Source organism: Felis catus, chromosome B1, assembly GCF_018350175.1.
Source record: "Felis catus isolate Fca126 chromosome B1, F.catus_Fca126_mat1.0, whole genome shotgun sequence".
In the NCBI taxonomy this organism is placed as follows: domain Eukaryota; kingdom Metazoa; phylum Chordata; class Mammalia; order Carnivora; family Felidae; genus Felis; species Felis catus.
In genome coordinates, this window is record NC_058371.1 from 67,763,369 (window position 1) to 67,769,921 (window position 6,553).

At 34.6% G+C, this 6,553-nt stretch overlaps 1 pseudogene; it reads left to right on the top strand.

The window, feature by feature from the left end:
• Positions 1 to 2,554: 2,554 nt before the first annotated feature.
• LOC111560385 lies at positions 2,555 to 2,736 on the top strand (annotated as a pseudogene).
• Positions 2,737 to 6,553: the final 3,817 nt, after the last annotated feature.

The window sequence follows — 6,553 nt, forward strand, 5'->3', positions numbered from 1 at the left end:
CAATGCATTTCATAATGTCTACCTATATACATCCACAATACTTATATATCTGCCTATATAAGTGAAATGAACGATAGCAATGACACATAGGTCAAGAGGGAGAAATTAGGATTATTTGGTTGTTATTTTATTATTAGCACTATCCATGATACAGTACAGTGCCATTTGAAAGTGGACTTAGATTAGTTATAAATGTATGTTACAAAATCTCGAACAACCACTAAAAAGAGTGAAAAAAGAAGTAAAACTGATATGCTTTAAAAAAGAGAGAGAGAAAATATAACCATACAAAATATATAGTTAAACCGCAAAGGTATAAAAAGAATGAAAGATCAAAACAGGAACAAGAAAGAAGGACAACAAACAGAAAATATGGTAACAAATATGGTAGTAATAAATATGGTGGATATTAATCTACCATGTCATTATATACCAATAGTCATTTCGAATGTAAATGATCAAAAGGTACCAAGTAGAAGACACAGATTATTAGATCAAAAAGTAATACCTGACTTTATGTTGTCTAAAAACAAAACAAAACTCTAAATATAAAGACACATACAGAATAAAAATAAATAGAAGAAGGAAAATATAACATGCTACCAATGATCAAAAGAAAGATGGCATAGGTATATTAATTTCAGATAGAGCAGATCTCAAAGCAAGGAAAGTTATCAAAAATAAAGGGTATTACATAATGATAAAGGGAGTAATTCTAAATATTTTTTTATAATTTTTAACGTGTATGTATCTAACAACAGAATTTCAAATTAAGTAACATAAAAACTAACAGAACTGGGGCACTTGGGTGGCTCACTTCATTAAGCATCTGACTCTTGATTTTGGCTCAAGTCATGAATTTATGGTTCATGGGATTGAGACCTGTGTTGGGCTCTGCACTACAGTGTGGAGCCTGCTTGGGATTCTCTCTTTCTCCCTCTCTCTCTCTGCCCCTCCCAGCTCACACTCTCCTTCTCTCTCAAAATAAATAAATACACATTAAAAAAAAAAGCTAACAGAATTACAAGAAGAAATATATTAATCCACTATCATAATTGGAGATTTCAAAATTTCTATCTTGGAAATGGATAGATCCAGAAGGCAGAAAATCAGTAAAGACATAGTTGAATTCAATGACACCATCAGTCAACTGAATTTAATTGACATCTTAGACTACATCATCCAACAGCAGCAGAATACACATTCTGATCAAGCTTATTTGGCATATTAACCAAGACAGACTATATCATGGGCCATAAAATACACCTTAACAAATATTAAAGTATAGACATCACATAACATCTACTCTCAGAATACATTGGTATCAAACTAGAAGTCCAGAATAGAAGGAAAGCTGGAAATTTTCAAAATATGTGGAAATCAAAAAGCAGAATTCTAAATAACACATGTTCAAATTAAAAATCTCAAGAGAAATTTTAAAATATTTTTAGCTAAATAAAAATGAAAACACAACTTATAACAGTTTGTGAGAATGCTCTGAAAGCAGTTCTTACTGAGAAATTTATGGTATTGGATGCATATATTAGAAAAAAGAAAATATCTAAAAATCAATAATAATTAAGTTTTCACCTTAGAAAACTGGAAAAAGGAGAGCAAATTAAATATAAAATAAGCAGAAGAGAAGAAAATAGAGCAGAAATCAACAAAATTAAAAAATAGGAAATCAATAGATAAAATAAAATGTAAATCTGATTCATTAAAAAATTAGTAAAATCAGTAAGACTCAAGCAAGGCTAAGGAAAAAGAGGACACAAATTACTAATTCTAGAAAACAAAGAGGAAACATCACTACAGATTCCATGAATATTAAAGGATAATAAAGAGTACCATAAACAATAGTATGTCCCTGAATTTGATAACCTAGATAAAATGAACTGATTTTTTGAAAGACACAATTTGTCAAAACTCACACAGGAAGAAATTAGACAATCTGAATAGACCTATAATCATTAAAGAAATTTATTCATTAGTTATTAACTTTCTAAAACAGAAAGTATCAGGCTTAGATGGGTTCACTGATGAATACTACCATACATGTAAGGAAGAAATACCAATTCTCTACTATCTCTTTCAGAAGATAAAAAGGAGAGGGAATACTTCCTAACTCATTTTATAAGACCACCATTACTAATACCAAAAGAAGACAAAGACATCATAAAAAAGGAAAACTATAACCAGTATCTCTCACGTAAAAATCTGTAATAAAATATTAGCACAGTGGCTCCAACATTGTATAAAAATAATTACACACCATCACCAAGTTGGATTTATCTCAGATATTCAAGGCTCTTTCAACATTCAAAATCTATTGGGGCACCTGGGTGGCTCGCTTGGTTGAGCATCTGACTTGGGCTCAGGTCATGATCTCACACTTCCTGAGCTCAAGCCCTGCGTTTGGCTCTGTCCTGACAGCTCAGAGCCTGGAGCCTACTTCAGATTTTATGTCTCCCTCTCTTTCTGCTCCTCCCCTGCTCACACGCTGTCTCCCTCTCAAAAATAAAGATTAAAAAAATTTTTAATTAAAAAAACATTCAGCTTTGCGCAGTGGCAGTATCGTAGCCAATGAGGTTTATCCGAGGCGCGATTATTGCTAATTGAAAAAAAACATTCAAAATCTATTAATGGAATCCATCACATCAACAAGCTAAAGAAGAAAGTCACCTGATCATATATATCAATGGATGCAGAAAAAGCATTTGACAAAATTCACATACTCATTATAAAAACTCCAAATAAACTAGGAATAGAAGATAACTTTAATTTTTTTAAATATTTCTTTTTGAGAGATAGAGAGAGACAGAGAATGAGCAGGGGAGGGGCAGAGAGAGAGGGAGACACAGAATCCAAAGCAGGCTCCAGGCTCTGAGCTGTCAGGACAGAGCCCGACATAGGGGCCAAACTCATGAATTGCGAGATTACGACCTAAGTCAACGTCAGACGCTTAACCAACTGACCCACCCAGTCACCCCAGAAGATAACTTCAGCTTGACAAAGACCATCTACCAAAAGCCTACAGGTAATATCATACTTAATGGTGGGAATCTTAAAACTCTCCCACTAAGATCAGGAAAAAGGGAAGTATAGACCCACTAACCACTCCTTTTCAACATCACAATAGAAGTACTAACTAATGCAACAAAACAAGAAAATAAAATAAAAAATATACAGATTGGGCAACAAGAAATAAAATTGTCATTTTTCGGATTACATGATCATCTATGTAGAAAATCCAAAAGAATACACACACACACGCACACACACACATACACACAAACACACACACGAAAGAACTCCTAAAACTAATAAGCAATTATAGTTAGATTGTAAGATACAAGGTTAATAAACAAAAGTCAATCATTTTCCTATAATAACAACAATAAACAAGTGGAATTTGAAATTAAAAATAAAATACAAGCCTATTTATATTAGTATCTATCCCCTCAAAAATACTTAAATATAAAGTAAAAAACTATGTACAAATTCTGTAGGAGTAAAAGTATAAAACTTTGATGGAATAAATCAAAGAAAATCTAAATAAATGGTGATACATTTCATGTTTATGGATAAGAATACTCATTATTAATAAGATTTGATTTCTTAAAAACTTGATCTATATAATCAGTATAATGCCAAACAAAATCTTGGCAAGTTCTTTTGTGGTTACCAACAAACTGATTCTCAAGTTATTATGGAGAAGCAAAAACACCTAGTGAGTGTAGCCAACACAATACTGAAGAACAAAGTTGGAGAACTGACACTGTCTGACTTAAAGATTTAATAGAAAACTATAGTAATTAAGATAGTGTGGTATTGGTAAAATAATAGATGAAATAGTGAATAGAGCAGAGTATAGAGCCCAGAAATAGACCCACATAAATATAGTCATATATTTGATAGCTTACAAAGGCATAAAGGCAGTGTAATGGATCATATAGTCTTTTAAAAAAATAATTCTGGAAAAACTGGACATCCACACACAAAATTGAATCTAGAAAAACATGTTACAGCCTTCAGAAAAAAAAATAATTCAAAATGGATCACAGACTGCAATATAAAACTCAAAACTATAAAACTCCTAGAAAAGGGCATAGGAGAAAACCTATTTGACTTTTAGTATAGAGATGACTTTTTAGACATAATACTAAAGTCATGATCTATGAAAAAATCACTGATAAACTGGACTTCATTAAAATTAAAATTTCTGCTCTGTTTAAGACAATGTCAAGGGAATTATAAGACAAGTCACAGCCTGGTATATATTTGCAAAAGATACATCTGATGAAAGACTATTATCCAAAATATACACAGAATTCTTAATGCTCAACAATAAGAAAATAAACATCCTGAATAAAGTGGGACAAAGACCTTAATAGACACTTCATCAAAAAAAGATACATATGGCTAATCAGCATATGGAAAGATGTTCCATGTCATATATCACTAGGGAAATGCAAATTAAAGCAATGAGCTATCACTCTACACTTATTAGAATGGCCCAAATCTGGAAGACTGAAAACACCAAATGTTGACAAATATGTGGAACAACAGGAATTCTTATATATTGTTCATGAGAATATAAGACAAAACAGCCACTTTGGGAGACAGTTTGGCAATTTCTTACAAAACCAAACAACTACATCTCTTAGCATGTAATCCCACCACTGTGCTTCTTGGTATTTACCCAAAACAGGTGAAAACTTATCTCTGCACAAAAACCTTCACAAAGATGTTTATAGCAGCTTTATTTCTAATTTCCAAAACTTGGAGACAACCAAGATGTCCTTCAGTAGGTGAATGGATAAATAAACCATGGTACATCAGAGACAATGGGATATTATTTACCACTAAAAATAAATGAGCTATCAAGTCTTAAATAGAAATGAATGAACCCAAATGCATATTTTTAAGTGAAAAAAGCCAATTGGAAAAGACTGTATACTTTATGATTCCAACTATATGATATTGTTCGAAAAGGCAAAATTATTGACACAGTAAAAAGATCAGTTATTGCTAGGGGCAGGGGAAAGATGAACAGGGAAATGCAGAACATTTTTCGGGTAGTGAAAATACTCTGCATGATACTACAATTATGGATACATGTTATCATATATTTGTCCACACCAATAGGATGGATGTATAGCACCAGGAGTGGGCCCTAATATAAAGTTTAGATTTTTGGTGATTATGATGTATCAATATATGTTTGTCAATTGTAAAAAATGTATCACCTGGTGAGAATATTAAAGATAGGGGAGGCTGTGCATGTGTGAGGGTGGAGGTTATATGGGAAATCTGTTCCTTCCACCTCATTCTGCTGTAAACTGCTATAAAAAAGTCTTAAAAATATGGAGAAAAGTATTTTTAAAGAGTACGTAAATATATCTTACTTTTCTGAGAGCACTCACTGCAATATTAACCATTAATTTCTTGGAAAAACAACAAATTCCAAACAAAATCATAATTGTGTTTAATTAGAACTTAAAGTGATGAGTTGGTTCTATAACAGCCTTGGCCATAAGATGATTCATATTTCTCTGAGTTTTGAAAGTCATTGCACATACTCAATTCACTATTTTTAAATATGATATATAAGATGGTGGAACAGCATGAAAGTCTTTTTGTGTCTCACATCCATGAAATACAGCCAGATCAATGCTAAACTGTCCTGCACACCCAGAAAACTGATTTGAAGATTAAGACAACAATCTGCACAACCTGAACCACCAGCAGGCATGAGGTGTAGAGAAGTGAACTGGGGGAGAGAGAAGCCGAGGAGGGCAGGGAGCTGGTTTTGCTTATGGAGACCGGATGGAGATGGGGGAGAGTACAGGAAAAGCACCCCCCCAAAAGCAGCTGGAGAGAAAGTGGAAAAGTGGAAAAAGCCACAGAGACTGAAATAAAAAAGGAGAAAAGAAAAAGGAGAGAGTTTAAATTACATTAGGGCTCTATAAATAGGGGGAGCACAGAGTCTGAAACTCCTCAGCTCAATACCTGGTGGTGCTCTGCTGGGAAGGGCGAATCCCCAGTAGCAGAGTGTGGTCCAGCAATTCTCAGGCCACACAGGGAGAGGTGGTCCCCATGCTGGGAGGACATTTTGTAGAGGCTGTACGGCTATCTCACCAGCAATATTCTCTCACCCCAGATAATAACTAAATTCACTGGTGCTGGAACAAAGTCGTTAAGGGTGAAGCCTGGTGCCAGATGTGTATGGTGCTTTTCCATAATCCCTGAAGCACTGCTGCTACACGATCGTGTGAACTTCTTCTGGGGTGGGCTGGCACCCAGCCACAGTCTCTGGGCATCAGCAGCAGCACAGTCCCAGGAATATTGCTGGTGCGGCCAGCACCTGGGCATTGCTCAGTGAGACCCTACCACAGAATGTCAGAATGGGTCAAAGCCACAGTCCCTCAGAAGTGAGGGGTTGGTAGACACAGCCACATCTGAGATAAAACTCAGGAGGGAGGTGCCGCCTGGCAACCTGACATCTTGATCACAGACAGTGTAAAATCAGGGAGTGGACAGAAGCCAGAGA